The 27,708-nt window shown below is 40.7% G+C and overlaps 1 long non-coding RNA gene across 1 annotated transcript; it reads right to left on the reverse strand.

The window, feature by feature from the left end:
• On the reverse strand, window positions 1–27,372 carry LOC131403137 (uncharacterized). Its single transcript, XR_009219227.1, has 3 exons — window positions 27,306–27,372; window positions 917–1,004; window positions 1–144 (listed from the first exon to the last, which is right to left on the reverse strand). It is a non-coding gene; the product is annotated as an uncharacterized LOC131403137 (long non-coding RNA).
• Between the last annotated feature and the right edge of the window lie 336 nt (window positions 27,373–27,708).

A 27,708-nucleotide genomic window follows, 5' to 3' on the forward strand; every position in this document is an offset into this window, starting at 1 on the left:
CAGTGCAGGGATTGTTTCATCTACAGAGGCGAAGTGCTTCACCGTTACTTAGCTGGTGGGTTCAGGACACAGATTTTTTGTTGTTCTTCCATTAATTCAGCCAATATTTATGGAGCGCCTGCTACATACTAATCAGTAGGATGCCTGTTGAGACAGTAAACCCATGGTGAATAAAACAGACACAGCCCTGCCTCACGGCGCGTATGTTCCCCACTAGCTCTCTGTCTACCAGACTCTGCAGAATCCCTTCTCTCCCAGGTCGGCTCATGCTCTCTGCTCAGCACCTCACGTTCTGGAGCCCGGTGGAAGGGCTCACAGTTGTGCCAGACAGCCAGGAGCCAGCCTTGACCACTCCCTCGCCTTCCTTTTCCAAGCAATTCACCAATCCTGGCCATTTCCCTTCCTGCCGGAGCTGCCAAGCCCTCCCACTACTCTCCACCTCTGCTGCCACGACCCTGGCACAAGCCCTCATCATCTCTCGCCTTGACTTCTTCAGAAGCCTCCTAACTTCCTGCTCCGTCTTCCCTTAGTCCGCTCTCCACTCAGCAACCAGGAAATTTTTTTAAAAAATAAAAAATCCTGTTTTTCATTTTTTGTTTTTTTGGTGAGGAAGACTGGTCCTGAGCTAACATCTGCTGCCAATCTTCCTCTTTTTTCTTGAGGAAGATTGTTGCTGAGCTAACATTTGTGGTAATCTGCCTCTATTTTTTGTATGTAGAATGCTGCCACGGCATGGCTTGATGTGTAGTGCGTGGGTCCACACCCGAGATCCGACCCCATGAACCCTGGGCCACTGAAGTGGAGCACGCGAACTTAACCACTAAGCCACCGGGCCAGCCCCCAAAACCTGTTTTTGCGTCATTCTTCGGCTTAAAACCCTGTAAAGACAGTCCAGCATGGTGGTGCAAGGCCTCACCTCTGGATCCAGCCCACATGGGTGTGTGGTTCACCAGCTGGGTGACCTGGGGCACAATTATATAGCAGCTCTGTATCTGTTTCCCCACCTGCAGAAGGAGGATGATATAATATCCACTGAACAGTGTAGCTTTGAGGATTAAATGAGTTAGCATATGTGAAGTGCTCAGAACAGTGCATCGTCCTTATCATCGTCATCGTCGTTAGGATAAAGACCAAACCCCTGACCAGAATCTTCCAGTCTCGGCTGTCAACACTCACCCTGCTGCTCTGTGTTCCAGAACCCAGTCCCTCTCTGCAAGGTCCTCACCACACTTGCCCTTGCCCGAGCTCATCTCGCCGTTGCCGTGACTGCCAGCTTTGCCTTTAACTCAACTCATCCCTCAGAGCTCCTTCAAGACCATGTCTGCAGTGAAGCCTTCCCTCACCCCAGTCTAGATCAAGTCTTGTTATGTTCCTTCAGAGCATGTGTCCCATTGAACTCAATTAGAATGCATATATAACAGTCATGTCCCGTCTACACTGTGGGCTCCATGAGCATTCCCAGTGCCATGTACAGTGCCTGTAACATGGTAGGTGCTCCATATATATAAAACCTTTGTAGTAAATAGGGCTTATCTAAGACCCATCTGAGAGAACACTTGTTGTAAGCCATGTCTCATTCAGCAAAATTCCAGTATGAATTAGAAGGTTTGGCTGTATGCATGGATTTGATTAATGGTGGTATTTGACATCAACTCTTCACCCTGTTACTCCCATTTCCCAAAACTTCCAAGGACCCCGCTTAGCCTCTACCAAGTGCTCGGCATGGCAGGAAAAGAACAAGGATAATATCAAGACTTTGGGGCCTTGCCAAAGTATTTGACCCTATAGAGTTGCTAGCTGTGAGCAATCTCCACTTCCCAAGGCCATTCCTAGAGATTCCAGTGAGTAAGTAGTTGTCACAAACACTTATTGAGCACTCACTGGATACAAGACATCATAGCAGCTGTTTCCTACATGCGACTAAACTGGAGAGGGGGTCAGCTTTTCAAAGGAGAGCCTGAAAACCATGGAGGTTGACCTCACTAGGATCGAGCGATTCTTCCCTTGTGGGCACCTGACACAGTGGCTCCAACATATTTTGTTATGTGTTTTAAGTCTTATCTATTAGGGAAACATACTAAAGTATTGGAGTGAAATGTCATATCTTGGATTTGCTTTAAACTATCCCAACAACAAAAATGGTAAGGAGAACAGATGAGACAAGAATGGCAAAATGTTGGTAACTGAAGCTAGGTGAGGGATGATGGATACATGGACAGAGAGTGGGTGAAGAGATTCATTAGACTAGACTCTATTTTTGGTGTGTGTGAAAATTTCCATAACAAAGTTTTTAAATAGCCTCAAAATAGCAAAATAGCTAAAATTGATAGAACTGTAGGAATTCATTGACAAATCCACCATTGTGGTGGGAACTTACAACATACTTCTTTCAATTACACGTGGATCTAACAATCAAAAGCTTAATTTCATGGGCACAAAACTTAGCACCCAACAACTAGAGCATACAAAATCTTTAGAAACACACATGGATGGAACATTTATAGAAATTGATCATATACTAAGCCATGAAACAAGTATCAACAAAATTCAAAGAATCTGTACCATATAGACTATGTTCTTGGAACACAATGCAATTATGATATAAATCAATAATAAAAAGACAAATAAAACTGTCTAAATATTTGAAAGTTTGAAATGCATTCTAAGTAACCCATAGGTCCAAGAAGAACTGTCTGATAATGAATCAAAACTTGTGAAATGCCATGAAAACAGTACTTGGAGATATATTTATAGCTTTAGCTTTATTTTATTTATTTATTTTGTGTGTGTGTGTGTGTGAGGAAGATCAGCACTGAGCTAACATCCATGCTAATCCTCCTCTTTTTGCTGAGGAAGACCGGCTCTGAGCTAACATCTATTGCCGATCCTCCTCCTTTTTTTTCCCCCCCAAAGCCCCAGTAGATAGTTGTATGTCATAGCTGCACATCTTTCTAGTTGCTGTATGTGGGACGCGGCCTCAGCATGGCCAGAGAAGCGGTGCGTGGGTGCGTGCCCAGGATCCGAACCCCGGGTCGCCAGTAGCAGAGCGCGCGCACTTAACCGCTAAGCCATGGGGCCGGCCCAATAGCTTTAGCTTTAAATGCTTATTTTTACCTGAAAATTAGTGAGCAAAGTACACATCTTCAGACATTGGAAATATAACAGCAGAAAAACTTTTTAAAAAATGAAGGAAACAGATAAAGAAAAAGAACAGAATTTTATGAACATGAAAACCAAAAATACGTTCAAGAAGATTTATGATGTCAAAATTAATTCTTGGAAAAGGTTGATGAATTTGACAAAATATCTGGCATGATTTATGAAGAAAAAATAGAAAGGACAAATCAATAGTATTAAGAATGAAAATGGGACGTAACTTCAGATAGAGTTTTTTTGTTGTTGTTGAGGAAGACTTGCCCTGAACTAGCATATGTTGTCAATCTTCCTCTACTTTGTATGTGAGCTGCCGTCACAGCATGGCCACTGATAGACAAGCGGTGTGGGCCTGTGCCCAGGAACTGAACCCGAGCTGCCGAAGCAGAGCGCACCGAACTTAACCACTAGGCCACGGGGGCTAGCCCCAGATAGAGGTTTTTAAAAGTTAAGAGAGCAAGAATACTATGAACAATTGTATGACGTTAGATTTGAAAACTTAGAAATGTAATCATTGGTAGAAAATCTTCCTACAAAAAAAATACTCAGCCAATTGTTTGCCGTGGTAAGTGCCATCAACTCTCAAGTAACTTATCCCTCCACTCTTATACAGTTCTAGAAATTTTTTTTAAAAACAAGAGGAAACACTTCTCCCCCACCCCCACCATGATGCTAATACATTGATACCCAAACAAGACAAGGACCAAATCAAAAAGGAAAATTCAGGCCACCTCACTTAAGAAATGCCTGGCACATTTGCATTTCATTTTTCTTTCTCCTTCCCTCTAGAAATTGGTATTTCAATAGACAAATATCATATCAGCCAACATTTAATCACTTAAGTGCAAATTTCCTTTTTTGGGTTAACTCAGAAAAACTTGGGCAGACCAGTCTAATGCTTAGAATTGCTCTCAGGGTCCCATTTATTTCACCTACTTAAAGAAATTATTCTTGGTTCGACATTTTTCACACTGTTCTTAGATTCAAGCAAAAAGAGAAACAAGTTAAATTAACCTAAGTTTTTGTGTGTGTGTGTGTGAGGAAGATCAGCCCTGAGCTAACATCCAATGCCAATCCTCCTCTTTTTTGCTGAGGAAGATCAGCCCTGGGCTAACATCCGTGCCCATCTTCCTCTACTTTATATGAGACACCGCCACAGCATGGTCTGACAAGCGGTGAGTTGGTGCGTGCCTGGGATCCGAACCTGCGAACCCCGGGCCGCCGAAGCTGAGGGCGTGAACTTGACTGCCACGCAAGCGGGCCAGCCCCTAAATTAACCTAAGGTTTTATGGAGTTAGAAACAAGTTACCAATTTTGGTTGTCAATTATCCTCTTCAATCCTGCCTGGGCTGTCAGGATGGGCTAGGGTCACTTCTGGGAGGGGGAGTGGCTTGGAGGGGTCTGGGCTCAATCCAAGTTGAGTGCCTCTGAATTAAGTAAAAAGGACATAGCTGCTTTCAAAGCCCAAATACCAACTCCCAGAACAGTTCCCTACGATTAGGAAGTGCCAGGCCCATAAGTCTCCATAAATATTTGTTGAATAAATGCAATACAAGGCAGATTTATTTCTTATTTATTCTCTCCTCTGGGGAACATGGAGTCACAGGTAAAGTTTATATTTCTGTAAAATAATTAGATAATATACATTTCTAGGGAAAAATGCTTAGCTACATTATATAATAAGATACCTTGATAAACTCATAACTTAATAAAAGCCAAAAAAGAGAGGGAGAAGGGAAATTTAAACCTGCTAAATGATAATGCTTCTTATTGTTTTCTAGGTACAATCTAGGAATCCATTTTCTATTACATCAGAAACAAAAGCCACAAGATAGTAAGCATTCTTGCTTAAAAGACCAGTGTCCAATAACATCAAATTAAACAGCTATACATTGACTACTCTAAATTAAATGAATGGTCAGTGTTGAGTTGCATAGGTAGAATTTTATATGAATGAAAAAGTATCAAGGAGGTAGGTAAGCCCCCAGTACAAATGCTAGGGATGACATTTATGAACTGACTCTCCATCCATAATATCAAGATAAGTGGGTGGGAATGAGCAGCTAAGATAAAATGTATATCTGGAATTCAATTTTGATGTGTCAATGCCAGCAGAGCGATAACACAAAGTAATCAGTGAGCTAGAATATGTATGACTAGGAGAAAGGAAAAGAACACTTTCTCCTGAGTCTTGTTTCCTGTGATGAAATAATTGGCCCCTCATGAGTGAGTGTGCAGTACAGATTGGGTGTAGAGCTAATCATTGGAAACGAACTCGTTCTATTAGGTTGATGTCAATGAAAGTCATTACTGAGGGTCAAAATGATTGACTATTGGCAATTCTGTCTGGTTCAACATAATACATCCCTGAGCTATTGATCTGAATTTGATCCATGTGGCATTGTGTGTGGCTTATCTGAAAGTGGCATTTAGCTATCTTCATGCCTAGAAGACCACTGAGCTGTGGGCGAGGAGGCAGCAGCAGAAAGCAGCCGAAGAACCAGACAACACAGAGCAGGATGTGACTTAATGACCACAAAGACCTAGTTAGTAATGGCTAGAAAGACCAAATACACTGGTTCAAAAGCCAAGATGTACAAGATAATTAGAAGAGAAAGAAGCGAAAAGAGATAAAGAGAGTAGGGAAAAAGATGATTGTTTTTTTAATGAACGGGAAGGAAGGGCAGATGGAGGCGTGCCATGGAGGATGGAGAGCAGCAGACCCACTACAGGGATGAGAAGAAATAGCTGAGGTGGACGCGAGAGGCCAACTCCAACAGCACTGGGGGCCAGGGCAAGTGGTCGACATATCCCCTTAGGGTCTCATAGGTGCTTATAGGTCTGTGGGGACATTGGGTGAATAGACAAGCTAAGCCTGTCCCTTCAGTGGCCTCTGGGGGCAGGATGTGTTTCACAATGCCCCATTGTAACAACTAGGGGCTAAAATGAGGCTGAGATGACCCAGACCTGGCAGAGGGCAGAGCTCTAGGTGGCCAGGCATAGCTTCCACTCCCACTTCGGGGAAAGCAAAGGGCAGAAGCAGAAGAACGCTGCCAACCCTACAGGAGAAAATGGACCTCTCTCCAGTCCTTGAAAATGATGAGAACAGGAACACATTTCTCAATACATCATCTACTCAATCATATTATGTATCACAAAGAAAAATATCAAGTCGTCTTTAGATTGAGTCTACCAAAGGCATAGATCCCTGCCTCCCCATGACAGCGGATGGGACTAGAGCCTGACAGGGAGTCTCCTAAGAGGATCAGAAACACGGTTCTGTCTCTATGGTGCAGCCCTTGGGTGCTGCCCACCTGGGGTGTCCGAAGCCAAATCACCATCATCCCCAACAATCAGCACTGCACCTTCAGTCACCAGAGCCAGATAACTGAATCACTCGAGATATCTCCTCCTTTCCCACCCAGTGCCAGGCTTGTAAATTCCACCTTCTAAATGTTCTCCATACCACTATCCCTTGCGTTCCATCAAGACTTTTTGCCTGGACAACTCTAACAGCCTCCTAACTCACCTCCTTGCCTCTGTTCTGCCCTCCTATTCCCCAGGAACCTTCCTTCTAAAACTCATTTAATCCAGCCACTCTCTGCTCAAAGTCCTTAAATGGCTCCCATTGCATTCAGGACAAAGCCCAAACTCCTTGTCATGGTCCAGGTCCCCCATGGGTCCTCTGCCGACTTGACTACACTCATCCCTTGCCACGCTGAAGCAGACCCCGTGTCCACCCGTGCTGAATTATTACTGATTTCTCAACACACCACTCTCACATGAGCTGTGTTTGTACATACTGTTCTCCCACTTGGAATTTCTCCTCCCCTTATCCACTCAGCGAACTCTTCATTCCTGGTTTCTCAGCACAGGCATCACCTCCTCTATGAAGTCTTTCTAGATTCATGTACCCTGGACTTACCTCCACTATAGACTCAATCACATCACCTGGCTCCGTTTATATGAGTCTCCCCCACAGACTGTGAATCCCTAGTGGGCTGGAACTGATTCTTACTCGATTTTGAATTTCTAGTACCTCATATTGTCTGGGACAAATGGGTATTTAATGTTTATTAAGATTAAAATGAAATTAAAGTGCTCAATTCTGCCCCAATGTTCAATTGAAAAATCAAGATCTATCTATTATCCAGTGTCATTGGCCCAGCCGCCTGTGGATTCTGATGAGTGGCGTGGGCATTTCGGTGTGAGAGATGGCATTTGTGATGATGGTTGGCGAGAAATGATCAGCAAACCGTGAAGCCAGGAAGCTTCATGTATACTGTGTGACTCAGCTCTGAGCCCAGAATCTCACTTGACGAAAGTGGTGAAGTCAGAGTGTCTGGTCCTGCTGACCGACATCTCAGCTGCTGGTGCCCGTAAATCAATCTCTTTTGAGTCTCAGCTTAAAGGACAGGTTGGCTAGACAACACTTAAATTAAACTCTGGTGGAAGGACATTTTATTGCTCTAGATCTTTCACAATTGTTACTTACGAACGACCAGTCAAAGCATAGATAGACAAAGGCTATTTTCTGTCATCTTTGCATGCTGTCAGTGACAGGTCATCTCAGGACTACACACTTCCCTCAGAAGGCTGCCCTTTCCTGCAACAAGGCAACCACAGAGCTGCCCTGAGAGCTGAGCAGGTGATGGCAAGTCCCTCACCACCCCCTTGCCCACCAGCGTCCCTCAGTGATTGCATCCACAAACCAGAGAGCTGGTCCTTCTATCGAACACGATTAGATAAAATTTCCCTGATGCATTTAAGTCATCACAAAGCACCACTGTTAATTTCATTAAAAGACACGTGCTGTCATTTTTGTGTCGCTTGTGGCTGAAACCGTGCTAAAATTAAATGTGATGGAAAGTTTAGGAAAAACTGTGGCTTTGTGTGAGATTTCCAGAAGCGTCTGGTGATGGTGAAGAAGAAAGTGAAGGCTTACAGGGACTAGATATGCCTTGAGCCCTCTTTAGAAAAAGATGGAGTATTAGTAATATGTTAAAGACCCTGCACCAAGGGTCAGGAAGACGGGGTCTAGTCCCTGCTCTGCCACCAACTGTGCTGTATTGTATTAGCCACTTAATCCTGTTGGGCCTCAACTTCCTCATCCTGCACAGTGTTGATCTCATATTCTGTTCGATGGCTTGTAAGCCTTTTCTTCAAATGCTCTAGTGCGGATCCATGAAAGGGGACAATAGCTCTCCCCGTGGCCCCAGTGTTGTCCTGGCTCAGCTAGCACCCTTCCCTCTGAGCCGAAGCTACTCCTGGGGCTGAGAAAGGGGCCAGGATTTTAGTCTCTTAAGTCTTATTTACTCTCTACCATCAAGCAGCAAACCTCATGGGTTCAGAGGTTCATTCTGTGAGCAGGGTGTGCTGAATATTCTCTTTGGTCCCCTTCCCAGATCCACGTGCCTCCCTTCTCCATCTAGTTCTGCGTCTCAGAAGCCTGACATCTATGAATTGCATCACACAGCCCCCTTGATCCCTGGGTTCCCTTCAGGTTTGGTCAATGGGAGGCATTGGCATGAGATTGGCAAGACAGAGGACATGAATACTGCTGTTCATGAATATATATGCATGAATATCACTATCTATTACAACTGTAGCTAGATTCTAGAAGTTTTGGCCTTACTTGTCCTTAGAGATAGGGTGTATCTTCAATGGGTTGTGTGATGCTACATGAAATCAGGGAAATAGAGCTGTTTCTTAATGGAGCTACGATACCTCAATCTCCAAACACCACTGTTCTTTGATGGGGTGCCTCCGTAGAGGCTGTACCCTATGCTGGGTGAAAGTGAATTCTCTGAAGTCAGACACGTCTGGGATAAAATATCACTCCTGTTACTTGCTGTGGAATTATGAGCAGATACTCAACCCCTCTAAGCTTCAATTATATCAAAATGGCAATAAGAATAGTAGCCACCTGTGATGGTTAATTTTATGTGTCAACTTGACTGCCACGGGGTGCCCAGATTAAACATTATTTCTGGGTGACTCTGTGAGGGTGTTTCTGGATGAGATTATTTAAATCGGTGGACTCAGTAAAGTAGATCACCCTCCCCAGTGTGGGTGGGCATCATTTCATCTGTTGAAGGCCCAAAGAGAACAAAAGTTGGAGGAAGAAGGAATTCGCCCCTTTTTTCTGCCTCACTGATTGAGCTGGCACATCTTTTCTTCTCTGGACCTCAGTCTAGAACCTACACGGTTGGCCTTCCTGGTTCTTAACCTTCAGACTCAGAGTGGAACTATGCCACCAGCTTTCTTGGGTCTCCAGTTTGCAGAAGGCAGATCGTGGGACTTCTCAGTCTCCTTAATCGTGTGAGCCAATTCCTCGTAATAAATCTCTTTATATATTTATATATCCTATTGGTTCCTATTAGTTCTGTTTCTCTGGAGAACCTGACTACTACACCACCTCATAAAACTGTTGAGATTACTGAGCAAAACACGACCATGAGGTGCTTATCACAGTGCCTGGCACACAGTATGTGCTCAATAAAATAGGTCTATTATTGTAGTTATTGGTAATAGAACTACCATTAATAATATATCCAGGGAGTATCTCAGTTAAGAACCAGAAAACTTATTGTGTGATTTCTTTGAAGAGCAGAGAAAGAAGTGCACATTTGGCTGTTTGTAATTCAGCAATAGTAAATTGCACCAACCATATTCATTGCCCTTCCCATCTCATCTTCTAGTTAGATTTCCTCATGACTTTCCTTTATTTTATCCCTCTCAGAGGATGAAAATGATCTGAAGAGTATTTTTGATTTCATGATTCTTTGCAAAATCCCTTATGTTCTCAGAAGGAGCAATGCCCTTTAAAATCTAATCAACAAATAAACAAGCCAGTGACCACAGGGAAGCCTGCACAGAATGGAAATGTGTGTCACTTGGAGGTCTCTTATGATTTCATATTTTAAAAAGACAGAGATGCAAAGGTTTATTTTTAAGGGGTATTTATTTATTTATTTATTTATTGCTACCAACACCTTTTAAAGATGCATCAAAAATATAAAGATTTACAAACTATGCATTCAGTTCATTTTCATTCAGACAATGTATAAAGGTTGTTGGTCTCAAATATTTTTGAAAACCCCGTTAACTTGATCTTGATTTTTAATTGAACATTGAAGTAGAAGTGGGGCACTTGAATTTTATTTTAATCTTTAGAAACTTGAAATATCTGTTATGTCCCAGACAATATTAGATATGGAAAATTCAAAATTGAGTAAGAATCAGTTCCTGCCTTAGGAGTTTATAGTCTAGTGGGAAAGACACATGTGTAAACAGATCCCAAGGATGTGATTAGTTCTGGAAGTCTACCCTATCAGTATACTAGGATATTTTCACCAGGTTTAACCAAATCAGAAAAGGAGTCCACTAACTTTCTAAGAGTGTTCAAGGCAGAATTTATGGTTTTATTGATGGCAGGTTGATGGTATTAGGTTAACTTTTTAGTCTGGGTGAGACCTATTGTTTGAGTTCCCCATCCCAAACATGAGGCTTGAGTGTTGTCCAGGTGGAAAGGAAGCATGGACATACCCTTACATGCCTCTGTGTTCCCTCAGCTTCCTGGAGTGGCCTCGAGCTCACTGTAGTTATCTTAAAAGGTAGATATTAATAAAATGCTTATCCATTTGACTTTATGCCTACAGACTAATTTTCATTGGTGTTTGCGTAATCCCTTTTAGTATCTCTTATTCCTGGCTGGATGTCTGTTTGCAGGTAAAGTTCACAGAGTGTTAATGTTATTCAGTCAATCAACAGTGTTTATTGAAGACCTGTTTTGGGGCCCAAGGAGGAAGAGGCAGCCTTGTTGGTAGAACAAGTGGTTACCTGCTTTGTGTGACCTGAGAGCATTAACAGGATGGTCCCTCTGCCACAAACAAGAGCCTCCTTTCCAACACATATTAAACTAGCAGCTGTTGCCCTAAATTCCACCACTAGAGACTCATTATTTTGATTTAGCAGGCATCCTCCTTTAAATGTCAATTCCAGGTTAAATCTGGTTGATAAGCACATGGGGTTCATTAACTCTCCTCTCTATGTTTGAAATTTTCCACGATAAACTTTTTTTTTTCATGTTTACACTCTTTTTGACCTAGCAATTTCATTTCTGATCCTAAGGGTATAATCTGAAATTCAGAGATTTGTGCATGAAGATATTCGTTGCAGCATTATTCATAGCAAAAGCATCAAAACAACTAAGTGGCCAAGAATAGGGGAATGATTAAGTCAATTATAGTCCACCCCTGAGCTAGAACACTGTGCAACATTAAAAGTTATATTTAAGAAGGGTTTGTGTAATGATGTGTCACTTATATTCATAAGTGAAAAAGCAGGATCCCAAATAGTTGATATGATACAGTTCCAGCTGTGTAAAATGTTAAGGATTGAGGAAAACAGAGTTCCAGGAGACAACAGAAAGCCCTGGGTGTGACATGTGGAAAGTAATATGTATGCTGTTTCTGTGCTCGACTGTAACGAAAGATGTACCAGGACCAGGCACAGAGTGAATGAGGACATTTATACACACACGCTGCCCTAGAGTTTTTTTTTTGTTTTGTCTTATTCTTTTTTGTGTGTGTGTGAGGGAGACTGTCCCTGAGCTCATATCTGTTGCCAATCTTACTCTTTTTGCTTGAGGAAAACAGTCCCTGAGCTAACATCTGTGCCAATCTTCCTCTGTTTTGTATGTGGGATACCGCCACGGTGTGGCTTGAGGAGCAGTGTGTCGGTCCACGCCTGGGATCTGAACCCGTGAACCCCAGGCCGCTGAAGCAGAGAGTGTGAACTTAACCATTGTGCAGCCAGGCTGCCCCTGTGCTGTCTAATCCCTAAATGGGAAGCTGAATAAGCTGCGTGGCAAGTGCAAGTGGGCCAGCCTGGTGACGGCTGCGTCAATCACAAGGAGACTGGATGGGGTGGGACTAATGAACTATCTGAATGGAAATGACCAATCCTGTGGAGAAATGGTTTCTGCTGTCACATTAGCAGTGAGCGGCTGGGTATTAATGTTGGCAGGGAGAGTGTCTCTGATAAACCAGTGAGTGCGGTTTGAGTTTGTGCCTTTCCAACTATTGTCTAAGATATGGAGAGAACCCAGCCAGTCACTAAAGGGACTTGGGCAGTAATTTAATGTAGTACACATGTGATAAGAAAAATGTTTCTAAATGTTAGCAGTGATTCTCTCTCGGTGATGGATGTATGGATGATTTTCATTCTCTTGCCTAAGCTCTTGTGTGTTATATAAGTTTCTATAATGAGAAAACATGGATATCAGTAATCTTGTGGGGAGGAAATATGTAAATGTCCTGGGGGAGTCAACCCATTAGTGAGCACTTACTATGGACCAGGCATTGTATTAAGTGCTCTACAGAATCCTCTCTACAAACTCATGAGGTAGCCAGCATTATCATTCTCATTTTACACATGAAAGGAGCCAAAATTTAGAGATATTAAGTATTCAGCATTAGCTCACATTTCTAACAAAGCGGTAGAGACAAATCTTTCTGATTAGAACCTGTGCTCTTAGCCACGACTGAACGAACATGCTCTCTTTCTCTTGGTTTTGTAAGAGCATCCCCATAAGATAGTGGTCCTTTCGATGGGTGAAAAAGTACAAAGGGTAATTTGAGGGCGTTCAACCAACGTGTATTAAGTACCATAGGACACGGCCAAAATGAAGGTGGAGGGTTGAACACACATTACTTTTGCTGAAACCCCAGTAAAACCCCAGTAAAGGGAATTTTTTTAAGCACAATAAGGACAGAGAGAATGGGGAAAGAGAAAACAACAACCAATTTTCGCAAATCATAAAGCAAATGAACAAATATGTGAAACTTAGACCCTTAGCCGGCAGCCAGAAAAACCAAAACCAGCCCAATCTGCACCATGGATTTCTCAAACATTTCAGGAAGCAGTAGCACCAGCATCCTCTTTGGAAGCGAGAGTGAAGATGCTGCAAAAATCAGTAGGCTGGACCACTACAGACCACCAGAAAGGCTACAAGTGAGAGACTGATGAAATCAAGGTTAGTAAGCACGTGCAGCAACTGGAATTCTCACGCATTGCCGGGGGGAGTGTAAAATGGTACAACCTAGAATGGGACAACTTTGGAAAAGAGTTTGGCCGTAGTTATTAAAGCCAAATATATGCCTAATGTATAACCCAGCGATTCCTCTACTAAGTATAAACCCAAGTAAAATGAATGCATATGCCCCCCCAAAAAACATGTACAAGATTGTTCATATTCATAATAACCCAAAATTGGCAAGAGTAGAACACACAAACTGTACTATCTCCATACAGTGGCATGCTATATAGCAAAACACCCCAAAAACTACTGCTCCATGAAACAACATAAAAAATTTTACAGACATAATATTCAGCAAACAAAGCCAAACACAGAAAAATGCATACTGTATGATTCTATTTATGTAAGATTCAAAAACAGGCAAAATATATTTACAGTGATAGAAGCCAGAATAGTGGTTACCACTGAGAGGAGGGTGGCTGGGAAAGGACAAGACAGAGCCTTCTGGGGTGTAGGAAATGACCTATATTTTCATGTTGGTGGTGGTTACATGGATGAATATATATATATATATATATATAATTTGGATAATCTATACATTTAAAATTGTTCACTTTGTGTATGTTATACCTCAATCTTCAAAAAAAAAAAACAAGAGGATTGATTAAAAGTTTGAGAAGCAGTTACATTTCCAAATCTTTTCCCACTTTGCAACCAGGCAATTTCCATTTCCTAACGCTGGCAGGAAACTAGAGGTTGATCCTGTAGAGACTATAAAATAGAGGGAATCTGGACTGGGACATACTGGCCACAATTTTGGGCAGGGAAGCTGTGCTGAAAACAGGGGTATAGAAGACCATCTCTGAAAATAACCCCAAAACAATTGCACTCCTCCCTGTACGGGCATGCTGCTGCTCCCATCAAGAGGTCGACTCATGTTGACTCCATCGAATCTGCACTGGGCCTATCTTCAACCTATAGGATGCAGATAGTGACATCCTGGGACTTCCAAGCACTGGCATTGAGAAGCCCTGTCAGCCTTCACTATCTCCTTCTGAGAACTTATTGCCATGCTCTGAGGAAGCCGAAGTAGCCACATGGAGAGGCCGACATGGAACAGAGTCAGGCCCTTTGCCCAACAGCCCAGCTGAGCTCCCAGCATCCAATCGCCAGCCATGTGAGTGAGCCATCATGGAACTGGATCCTCCAGCTGGGTGGGCCTCCCCAGCTGATGTCATATAGAACAAACACAAGCTGTCTTTCTAAGCCTAGCTCAAACCGCAACATTGTGAGTAAATATATGACTGTTATTTTAAGCCACTAAGTTTTGCAGCACAACAATAGATAGCCAAAACAAAGGGGAAGTGCCTATGAATACTAAATGCATAAGGACCCCTCCCATCCTTCTTCCTCCATTCTGCTTCCAGAATGCTGGCAGCCAGTCTTTCACCTTCTAGTAAGAAACGAAAGAGTCCTTCTTTACACAATTGGACTAGTTGTACCAGTTTTCTAATTGTGGCAAAACAAATCATCTCAGAACTTATTAGCTTAAAACATCAACATATCATGATTCTGTCTGTACGTTGGGCTGAGGTAGGCATTTCTTCCTCCGTATGTTCTTCCTTAGTGTTACTCACGTGGCTGCCTTCAGTTGAGAGCTGGGCTGGGGCTGGAACATTAAGATCCCCTTGCTCACATGTTTGGCAGTTGGTGCTGGCTGTTTACAGGGGGCACCTCAGTTCTTCTCATACAGCCTCTCATCCTCTAGGGCACACCGTCTCTCCAGCAGCAAAGCCCAGACTTCCTTATGCAAAGACTGGCTTTCAAGAGGCTGAAAACAGAAGGTGCAGATCCTCTTAAGCCTGGACCAGAAGACGTACAGTGTAACTCCAAAACCAGTCTGGATTCAAGTTAAGGAGAAATGGATTGCACTCCTTGATGGCAGCAGTGGCGCAGTCACATAACAGCAGGGTGCCCTTTGGACACCAATCTAAGAGGAAAGAGCTAACGATATTGACATGGGAGTTCCTCAAGAAGTAGCTCAGCCATATGATGGACAACAGAGGCCCCTTCCTCTGGGGCCTGTTGTTCCAAGTGCAGGAAGAAAGGGCAAACCCCAATGTGCAAGCACTTTTCAAATCTCTGTTCACATCCTGTTGGCTGCTGTTTCATTGGCCAAAGCCAGCCACTTGGCCAAATTTAGAGTCAGCATGGAGGACTACGTGTGAAAATGGGGGAATTCTTGCATCTGTTTGTGCAAATAATCTGTCACATGCAGAATTAGGCTGTGAGCACATGAAATGCTCAGAATTTCAGGGACTTCTCTTGGAGTTAAGCATTTCAACTTAATACTCAGACCATTTTCACTTTAGCCCAGCTGACAATTATAGGCATAAACCCTCTTTCATTTGTCATTCAAAAGAAACATTTTGAGTATAACATAAAGCAAATATTTTGTGTCTCACATGGAGAAGCTGACTGCCAGCCCACCTAGACAACCAGATCTAGATGATTAGTTGAATATTTTATTGCATTAGCTCTAATTTACTTATAAAAATAAATGGGAAAATGAAAAAGGAAGATGTTAATGTTAGGGATAATAAGGCCACATTTCATAAATGTAATAAAACCAAGACAAGGAGTAAATCACTAAGTGTGTATTTTGACTTGTCAAACTAGGGGATATTTGCCATATTTGCGCTGGATCGGAAAACGTTCTTCTAATACAAAGGAGAAGAAAATTTCACGACACCATGGAATTTTGCCAGCCATGTAGATGAGTGTTATTATGTTGGATGACCTTATCTCAAAGACCAAGAATATGGTACATCATTTTCCCAAGGTGGTAAAATGAGAAGTGATACCATGAGAGGGACTGGGTTATACATAGATACAGTGACTCTCTTCCACATCCTGGCCTTCAACTCTCTCACTAAGAAGTTCACCATATTAAAGGAGCCTCCACATAGTTGGATCCATTTTCTTGGTGTAGATGGAAGTTGACACCACTCTTCATTATGGGTTTTCCCCATTGGACACCATCACCCTTTCCAAGTTCGTTTTCTGAGGCACCTTAATAGGGTCCACCCTAGTAATGTACTATTTAAATTACTTGAATGAAAAGAGAACTAACGGACCCTGCATTATGCAAACTCCCCACCCAACACTCTCAGCCCTCTCTGCCACCCACAAAACTCCTTGAAGAACTGGACCTCAAGATGAGAAGCGACATATTTCCTTTTTTTGTTAGCTCTGAGAAGCTGCCAGACTGGATGAGAAGCCAGAACTTTTCACCTTGTGGGTAAGTAAGAAGTGGTTTAGCATCTTGCCACAGAAAATAGATAATGTTTCACTTGTGATCTTGGGTCTAGAAAAATGTTCTGCCTTTGGAAAAATTTTCAAGGAGACCTCATTACATGTCCTGTTGCTTTATTTATTGAAAGTTATTATAGGGGCATCTATCTTACCTTCATTTTCACACCTCTGCTTGGGCAAGGAATGTGTGTTTTAAGTGGTAGTATGGAACTCACTGAAATGCTTTAGCACACTCAAAAGAGATGGTGAATTGTGTATTAAGGGGCTTAAAGTGAATTAAAATAAGAAAGTTTTAAGAAACAGAGTCTGAAGCCAATGTGATGTATAAGCAATTTGTCATTAAAAATGAATAAAACAAAATCTAAAAAGATGAGTGAGTTTACTGAAGTTGCATAGCGAATTAACAACCGTTTTCACAAGCCACACACCTCATCTCCAAAATAAACACATCAGGGCAGTTAAATGCCAGGCTCACAGTGAAAGAATTGTGTGTTTTATTCACAGTCAAAGTATCTACAGGTCGGTATTTTTCAACCAGCGGCTTATGACCCACTGGTGGGGGGGCGGGGTCATGAAACCAACTTAGTAGGTAACAACCAGCATTTTAAAAGAAATGAAAAGGACTATAATTATAAAGTATCAGATGCTGCATGTAGTGAATATTGATTTCTGAAACGGCTCACTTCCCTCTATCTCGCTGATGTAAAATGTATTTTTCACAGTGGGTCACGGCCAGAAGTCCCTCAAATCAGCATTTCTAGACACTTGAAAAAAGCCAGACGCAGAAAGGCAAATACTGTATGATCTCACTTATATGTGGAAGTTACAGTAGTAACTCATAGAAGAAGAAACTCATAGAAGCAGAGAGTAGAATGGTGGCTGCCAGGGGCTGGGAGGAGGGGAAGATGGGAGGTGGTGGTCAAAGATGTTAAAAAACAAAATTCAACTAAGTAAATTTAAAGATCAAATTGGCTTTATTTGATGATTCATGCATCAGGCAGAATCCCATCTAGCAAACAGAAAGGAGCTCCAAAGAGCTTTACAAAAGGAAAGGTTTTTGAAGGCAGAGAGGGAGTGAGACAAGGAAGTCGTGAACAGAAAAAAAAGATTCTTTTGAGCAAGTTCACCTTCTTTTGAAGGACAAAAGGGGTCTATTAGGAGGATTATCTCACAGCGCTGACCAAGAAATTCCAGACTGATCAGTTAAGATTACTTTCCTGGGGGAGGTTGAAACTGCAATTAGATGAGGTATTAAGTCACATTTTGGTGACGTGGGCTTAGCTCAAGTGACTCCATCTTGGGCCTACTGTCTCCTTTTTAACCATGACCCCTTTTTGATCAGACTCTCATGTTAACTGAGAGATGTGATCAAAATTTAAGGCATTAGCACCACTCTCAGCTACTGCTCGCAGCTTTTGGGGATCCTTTGTGTGGTATCCATAGGTCATGACATTTTTTGTTTAATCACTGTGACATTCACAGGTCACATCTTCAGGTTCACAATCTCTAAGTCAGACATTCTCTTTGTTCCTTTTCTGATGTTCCACCCTTAGCGAGATCATTTGCTTGGTGGTTAGCAGCTGGGAACATGCATTTAAAGCTTGTGAGAGAACACAACACACCAGGAAGATTGTTATGATTATCATGAGCAGGATAATTCCCAATGTCTGGGGTGCATCTCAAAGCCAGGGTCCACAAGACCCAAACCAATCAAAATCAAACGAGTCAAAGACAGACCCAATCGAAGGAGTCACCGTTTTAAGCCAAACGTCTTGCTCAGTGATTTTATGTAACTGAGTTTCCACTTCCCCAGAAGTGTTAATCCAGGAGCAGCAGGTGGTGTTGGCCACAGCGCAGACACCTCCCTGCTCAGTTAAAAGATAATCAAGGGCTTTCCTATTATCAAGAATAACTTTGGGAGTGAGGTCAGCATCATGGCGGAGTGAGCTTTCCCGTGAATTCTTCCCCCACAAGATACAATAAAAGCAACAGCCACAGACCAACAACGGAATCCCAGACAGTGAAAAGCTAGAGCAGAGGGATCCACACTGCCGCACATCTGAGAGCGGAACGTGCTGGGCCCCCGGAGGAAGTGGGGAGAGGTAAGGAGAACTCCGCTCCCTCCCCATCAGATCAGCGATCCGGTCCGCGCGGTTCCCAGAGAGGGGGGAGGGGCGGCCCTCGGCGGGAAACTGTAGCTCTTCGGGCTCTCTCAGCCAGTGGGAAACTCCCGCACAGAGGGCTCAGAGGAGCCACAGGGCTACCATCAACATCTGAGCACCCCAGAGAGCGGATAAAGAGGGGCAAACGAGAAGCCTCCCACGTCAGGGACCCAGAGGGCAAAAGAGAGAGCTCCCCCCTCCCCGCAACCCGGAGTCTGCAGCTCGACCAGATCTAGCGATCCGAGGCAGACCTGAACAAACTGGACTGGACCCGTGGATCGCAGTGGGGAAAAAAAACAAAACAAAACAAAACAAAACAAAACTGCGGATCGCAGCAGAAAAACTGGGGCAGAGCGCAGGGGGCTTAGACTACACAGCCCTTTACCACCAGACAGTGGCGGCAGGTGGAAATTGCAACCAGAGACTTCCAGGATGAGGAAAATCAAAACCAACACAGGAACCACAATGCAAAAATATATGAAATCACCAGACCAGAAACAAAATGACAAGCACCCAGAAATCAACCCCGAAGACACAGAAATCCATAAACTAAATGACAGAGATTTCAAAATAGCTATCATAAAAACACTCAACGAAATACGAGACAATACAGACAAACAATTAAATGAGATTAGGAGTTTCTTCACAAAAGAGATTGAAATCATAAAGAAAAACCTATCAGTGCTGATGGAGATGAAGAACACAATGGAGGAGATAAAGGAGAATCTGGAATCTTTAAAGAACAGAGCTGACAATACGGAGGAAAGAATTAGTACTTTAGAGGATAGGAATACAGATATACTCCAGATGGAAGAAGAGAGAGAACTAAGACTAAAAAGAAATGAAGAAAGACTCCGAGAAATATCGGACTCTATTAGAAAATGTAACATAAGAATTATAGGTATTCCTGAGGGAGAGGAGAGGGAAAGAGGAACAGAGAGCCTATTCAAGGAAATAATAGCTGAAAATTTCCCAAATCTGGGGAAGGAGCAGGAAATACCAGTAAGCGAAGCCAACAGGACGCCTATATATATTAACAGACAAAGGTCTTCACCACGACACCTAGTGGTAAGGCTAGCCAGGGTCAACGACAAAGAAACAATATTAAGGGCAGCTAGACAAAAACAAAGAATAACTTTGGCCAGAGAGTCTAAGGATTTTTACTGGGCAGGTTGTTGCTTTAGCAGCAGATTCTACAATCTTTCCAAGAGTTAAGAGGAGGTTTCTAATCAAAGCTTCATTTATATTTACCTCTAACCAAGAAAGTAGGGTTCTGCCAAAGGAAGAGAATCCTGAATCATGAACGCCTCCTAGTAACTCCCGTTTGAATCTGTGGCTCAGGACTGGAAAGGTGACAGCCTTGGAGGCTGGTGAAATTTAAGTGTGTGTAGACCATACAGATGGTTTTATTCTGGTGATTCTTGCCTGTGTCCCTTTCTTTGCATAGATCCTGGATGCAAAGTTCCCTAAGTTTGGGGTTGTTAACCAGAGACAGGGAAATGGACCAGGGGGTCTCTAGCATTATGGACAGATGTGTTTTTTGATGACAAATGAAGCAGTCTGAAAAGTGACCCCCCTTAGCAATGGCCTAGGAGATACAGATGATGGCATTATCTTTCTAGGCCCACGTCAGCATAAAGAAAGAAAGAGAAGAGGAAAGGGTTTCACATTTAGTTAAAGTATGAAGTCTTGATCTGGCCTCTTGGGAGGAAGCAAGTCTTCCTTGATGTTGGCTACTTCTCTTCCTCGTCACTTTGCTTAGGACGTCTTCAGCATCTGTACAGGACCAGGTGTCAGGTGGAGGCTTTTTCATCTGTGAGAAGTGTACCCAAGCCTCAAGGCCCTGGAGTTTGACTGCCAGCTGGGTGGTGAGGAGGAGCTGGTATAGTCCCTTCCAAGGAGATCCAAGGGCAGGCTTTGTTCTGAGTGATTCCGACTCAGAGGGGTAGGAGAAAATTAGAAATGCTAGTTTGGAGATTCATAGCCAGATATTTTAGGAAACTGGAAGAATTCAGGATCCAGTCCAGTTTACAGATATATAGCAAAACCTCAAAGAGATAATGGGATTAGAATCTTATATAGACAAATATGCAAGCATAGTTTTTCTCTCTATGTTTGCTCTTCTTTTATCAAAGATAATCACAGTAAAACTAATTGCTTTGTATTAAACTTATCTTGATTATTTTCATAAGTGCAGGAAGAATAGTGATTAACCATATAAGCTCTTTTTAAGACTGCTTTGCTGGAACTTTGTAAGCAAGATATCAGGCTGATTTCTCCAAGGGGCTTTATTGGCTCCATAAAGCCAACTTTAGTTTATTAAAGGTTTCTGGGCATCTCCAAATCTATGTACATCTCCCCGAAATATGGCATTCTAGTCAAAGCCTTAGTAATATAACCAATGTGTTCAATTGTGTTCTGTTACAAGGATAACAGATTCTTACTGAACTTATGCAAATAACTATATTGCCCTAAAAAGAATACTCATGAGTTTCTGAATTGTGGAGAGATCAAGTAGGGAGAAAAAGTAAATGATTCATCTTTATTTAAAAGGGTGTACTTTACCAAATTGCTGGTATTCATAGACACCTTAGGAGAAAATGTTTCCTTAAATCTGGAAAAATAAAATATCAAGGAACTGGTAATATTTCAAAGAAAAAGTTATTAAAATTTTAATCATCCTCCTCAGTTTAGTCTGTCCCGTGTGATTAATTTTTGTTCTGTGAGAATCCAGTTTTCCATTATTTCTGGAAATTCTTATCCAGTTCAGTTTTATGATTTTAAAGTTATTAAAAACTTGAACTTGTCAAAAGCCCTTTCCATGAATCTCCTTGAAGATGAAGTACTTTTGTGGGAACACTTTTGCAAAACATCAGAGTAAAACAATAACTGTCTGTGAAAAGTCTTAAAGATGCTCATTGTTAAAGATCTGATGGGAGTTCATTATAATGGAATTGACAAGGAAATTTGGTTATTTCTGTAACATGTAACATTTTAAGATAATAACTGGAATTATGACTGATAACATTATACCAGGATGTACTAGACATTAGGAATTTCATACAATTTCTGAAACACTTATAACACACCTGTACCTATACGAATACACCATAAAGGAGGCTTTGTACTAATTCTTATTTGACAATGCTTCCCATATGATTTAACATATCAAATAAGCCTAATTAGTTTAACATCTCTCTTTTTATAAGGAGAGAAAACAAATCTTTTGAGATGTTCCAGGAACCCTCTGGAAAATCCCAAAGTTAATTTGAGGTCAAAAAGACTTCATTTTAGAATTGATTTTTGGGAAGTTTGTCAAAAAAATAAGAACGGTTTTTGAACACTTGGTCAAACAGGATCATAGGACACTGTGTAACAATACCTAGTTATCTATTTAACCATAGTGACAACTAAAGACTTCACATGCAAGTATAGAATGTTACCCAATTGTCAAAAACCTTAACTCTTTTAATAAAGAAGATTCAGCAGTAATCAAAGACCTGATAAAGACAGCACAGGAAATTATTTTGACAGGTCACAAATTCTTTGTTTTCTAAGCAGATTACTTAAGAGGTAAAGAAAAACCTTTCGAAATCTCTAATCAGGAGCAGACTAATAGTCTAAGAAAACCTTGTCCTTTTATCAGATGAAAGAAAATTATGTTCTAGTTTTACATAAATACATTGCTGATTTTAAAACTTAATTTTATGTCTCTTATAATAAATTCATTTGATTTTAGCCAACTTTACACAATGCAAGATTCTCTCTCTCCCTTTCTCTCTTCCCAATTTTCTATTTAATTAGTCCTTATTCTCCTCCTTCCCATCCTGAAATAACCAGCCTCACTTTAGGACAAAATTACTTTCTTTTCCCTCAGAAAATGCATCTCCATTCATAACTTCTCCTATCAAAAACAGATACCCTACTTTCCTAGCTTACAGACATGTTTCCCTTATTACTTCTAGTAGTTTAAATCACATGTGTTAGAATTTTTTAACCCTAAAAAACCTTAGTTTTTTAGTGAAAATAAAGAAGTAAACAATTATGAACTGTCTTTTATAATAGCATTCTGTGGCTTGGTAAATTTATAAATACTTTTGATAATTTTTGGAAACGTGCTTTCTTGTAGTAAATTTCTCAGTGTGGCACAACACATGTCTACTAATAGGCCCAAATATCTTTAATTCCTTTGTAAAGCAAAATGTGGATAAACCTATGTTCAGTAATTAATATTTCAGTATTTTATCTTATTTAGAAATGATCTGAATATTCAATGAATTTAACTTAACTCATCATTTAACGTAACTTAGCAAAACTGTAAAATTTCAGGTTACCAAAAAGATTTGGGGAAGCTATTTTAAAAGTTCACATAAAACTTTTTATCCTACTTAGATCTATTTAATTTACTTGTTCTTAACAACTATGTTTAGACTACCTCAAAAACCTTCAGGAGAAGAGTCATAAGACAGAACAACCAAACTGAATTGGCAGTCCAAAACAAATGGGACAAGAAACAAAGGAAACGCAAAAGAACCAGAAAATAAGTGACAAAACAGCAACATTAAGCCCTCATATATCAATAATTACCCTAAATGTAAATGGATTGAACTCTCCAATCAAAAGATACAGAGTGGCAGGATGGATTAAAAAGCAAGACCCAACAATATGCTGCCTTCAGGAAACACATCTTAGCACTAAAGACAAGCACAGGCTCAGAGTGAAAGGATGGAAGACAATACTCCAAGCTAACAGGAAACAAAAGAAAGCAGTTGTTGCCACACTCATATCAGACAAAGTAGACTTCAAGATAAAACAGGTTAAGAAAGACAAAGAAGGGAAATATATAATGATAAAAGGGACACTCCATCAAGAAGACATATCACTTATAAATATATATGCACCCAACATAGGAGCACCAATGTACATAAAGCAACTATTAACAAACCTAAAAGGAGACATCAACAACAACACAATAATAGTAGGGGATCTTAACACCCCACTTACAGCAATGGATAGATCATCCAGACAAAAAGTCAATAAAGAAATAGTAGACTTAAATGACAAACTGGAGAGATGGACCTAGTAGACATATACAGAGCACTCCATCCAAAAACAGCTGACTACACATTCTTCTCAAGCACGCATGGAACATTCTCTAGGATAGACCATATGTTGGGAAACAAAGCAAGCCTCAATAAATTTAAGAAGATTGAAATCATAACAAGCATCTTTTCAGACCATAAGGCTATGAAACTGGAAATGAACCATGAAAAAAAAACTGGGACAGTGACAAAAATGTGGAGATTAAACAAGATGCTACTGAACAACCAATGGATCATTGATGAAATTAAAGGAGAAATCAAAAACTATCTGGAAACAAATGAAAATGATAACATGCCATATCAAACCATATGGGATGCAGCAAAAGCGGTCCTGAGAGGGAAACTCATAGCGATACAAGCCCACCTGAACAAACAGGAAAAAGCCCAAATAGGCAACCTTAAATTACACCTAACAGAACTAGAAAAAGAAGAACAAAGCCCAAAGCCAGCAGAAGGAGAGAAATAATAAAAATCAGAGCAGAAATGAATGAAATTGAGACCAAAAAAACAGTAGAAAGGATTAATGAAACAAAGAGTTGGTTCTTTGAGAAGATAAACAAAATCGACAAACCCTTAGCCAGGCTTACTAAGAAAAAAAGAGAAAAGGCTCAAGTAAATAAAATTAGAAGTGAAAGAGGAGAAATTACAACGGATACCATGGAAATACAGAGGATTATAAGAGAATACTATGAGAAATTATATGCCAACAAATTGGACAATCTAGAAGAAATGGATAAATTCTTAGCCTTATACAACCTCCCAAAATTGAACCAAGAAGAAATGGAGGATCTGAATAGACCAATAACAAGTAAAGAGATTGAAATAGTAATCAAAAACCTCCCAAAAAATAAAAGTCCAGGACCAGATGGCTTCTCCAGTGAATTTTACCAAACATTCAAAGAAGATTTAATACCCATCCTTCTCAAACTATTCCAAAAAAAGAGGAAGATGGAACGCTTCATAAATCATTCTACGAGGCCAACATCACCCTGATACCAAAACCAGACAAAGACAATACAAAGAAAGAAAATTACAGGCCAATATCGCTGATGAACATTGATGCAAAAATCCTCAACAAAATATTGGCAAACCAAATACAACAATACATTAAAAAGATCATACACCATGATTAAGTGGGATTTATACCAGGGACGCAGGGATGGTTCAACATCCGCAAATCAATCAACGTGATACATCACATCAACAAAACAAAGAATAAAAACCACATGATCATCTCAATAGACGCAGAGAAGGCATTTGACAAGATACAACATCCATTTATGATAAAAACTCTCAACAAAATGGGAATAGAAGGAAAGTACCTCAACATAATAAAGGTCATATATGACAAACCCACAGCCAACATCATACTCAACAGGGAAAGACTGAAAGCCTTCCCTCTGAGAACAGGAACGAGGCAGGGCTGCCCACTCTCACCACTCCTGTTCAACATACTACTGGAGGTTTTGGCCAGAGCAATTAGGCAAGAAAAAGGAATAAAAGGAATCCAAATAGGCAACGAAGAAGTGAAACTCTCACTATTTGCAGATGACATGATTGTATATATAGAAAACCCTAAAGAATCTGTTGGAAAACTATTAGAAACAATCAACAACTACAGCAAAGTTGCAGGGTACAAAATCAATCTACAAAAATCAGTTGCATTTCTATATGCTAATAATGAACTAACAGAAAGAGAGCTCAAAAAGATAATACCATTTACAATTGCATCAAAAAGAATAAAATACCTAGGAATAAATCTTACCAAGGAGGTGAAGGATCTATACAATGAGAACTACAAGACATTATTGAAAGAAATCCATGATGACATAAAGAAATGGAAAGATATCCCATGCATGTGGATTGGAAGAATAAACATAGTTAAAATGTCTATATTACCTAAAGTAATCTACAGATTCAATGCAATCCCAATCAGAATCCCAATGACATTCTTCACAGAAATAGAAAAAAGAATACTAAAATTTATATGGGGCAACAAAAGACCCCGAATAGCTAAAGAAATCCTAAAGAAAAAGAACAAAGCAGGAGGCATCACAATCCCTGACTTCAAAACATACTACAAAGCAATAGTAATCAAAACAGCATGGTACTGGTACAAAAACAGACACACAGATCAATGGAACAGAATTGAAAGCCCAGAAATAAAACCACACGTATACGGACAGCTAATTTTCGACAAAGGTGCTAAGAACATGCAATGGAGAAAGGAAAGTCTCTTCAATAAATGGTGTTGGGAAAACTGGACAACCACATGCAAAAGAATGAAAGTGGACCACGTGCTATCGCCATTCACAAAAATTAACTCAAAATGGATCAAAGACCTGAAGGTGAGACCTGAAACTATAAAACTCATAGAAGAAAATATAGGCAACACACTATTTGACATTGGTTTTAAAGGAATCTTTTCGGATGACATGCCTACCCAGACTAGGGAAACTAAAGAAAAAATAAACAAGTGGGACTTTATCAGATTAAAGAGCTTTTATAAGACAAATGAAACCAGAATCAAGATGAACAGACAACCAACCAGCTGGGAGAGAATATTTGCAAAACATACATCTGACAAGGGGTTGATCTCCATAATATATAAAGAACTCACACAATTGAACAACAAAAAAACAAACAATCCGATCAAAAAAATGGGCAGAGGAAATGAACAGACACTTCTCCAAGGAAGATATACAGATGGCCAATAGGCACATGAAAAGATGCTCAACATCACTAATCATCAGGGAAATGCAAATCAAAACAACACTAAGATATCACCTCATGCCTATTAGAATGGCTATAATCACCAAGACAAAAAACAACAAATGTTGGAGAGGATGTGGAGAAACAGGAACCCTCGTACACAGCTGGTGGGAATGCAAATTGGTGCAGCCTCTTTGGAAAACGGTATGGAGATTCCTCAAAGAATTAAAAATAGAGATGCCCTATGATCCAGCCATCCCACTACTGGGAATCTATCCAACGCATCTGAAATCAACAATCCAAAGAGGCTTATGCACCCCTATGTTCATTGCAGCATTATTCACCATAGCCAAGAAGTGGAAGCAACTTAAGTGTCCCTCAACTGACGACTGGATTAAGAAAATGTGGTATATATATACAATGGAATACTACTCAGCCACAAAAAAAGACAAAATAGCCCCATTTGCAACAACATGGATGGGCCTGCAGCATATTATGTTAAGTGAAATAAGCCAGAAAGAGAAAGACAAATACTGTATGATCTCACTCAGATGTGGAATATAAACCAACACATGGACAGAGAAAACTGGACTGTGGTTACCAGGGGCAGTGGGGGTGGGAGGTGGGAGGTGGGGGGTGGGGGGTGGGCACAAGGGGTGAAGGGAGTCATATATATGGTGATGGACAAACAAAAATGTACAACCCAAAATTTCACAATGTTAGAAAGAATTAAAACATCAATAAAAAAATAAATAAATAAATAAATAAAATTTTACCTTAGGAAAAAAAAAAAAAAAAGGAATAATGTCTAAATTTTACCTTGCCAGGCATATTTCTTCCCATTTAAATCAATAGCAAAATCTTCAGGGTAGAAGTCAATTATGCTAGAATCCTGTATCAGGGAGAAAAGCAAAGATTCAAAACAAAAGTCACATATTTCTGTTACAAAGAATTTGATACAACTTTCATTCAAGTTATCAGGCCTGATAAGAAAATGAAGTTTCATTCCTTTTAAAAAATGTTATTAAGATATCAGGTCACTAATCCCGGGCCTAGCAAAAACAAAATTAACAATTTTATTTTAAAAGATGAAAATAAAAAGGCCTTATTATAAAAGAATTTTAGAACTGACGACTGTGGGCCCAAGACAGTGAAGAGTTTATTAACTCTAATAATTCCTACTTCTCAGCTGGGTGTCACTCTTTCTAGCTAGGACACAAAA

Source organism: Diceros bicornis, unplaced genomic scaffold (genome assembly GCF_020826845.1).
Source record: "Diceros bicornis minor isolate mBicDic1 unplaced genomic scaffold, mDicBic1.mat.cur scaffold_55_ctg1, whole genome shotgun sequence".
Classification (NCBI taxonomy): Eukaryota; Metazoa; Chordata; class Mammalia; order Perissodactyla; family Rhinocerotidae; genus Diceros; species Diceros bicornis.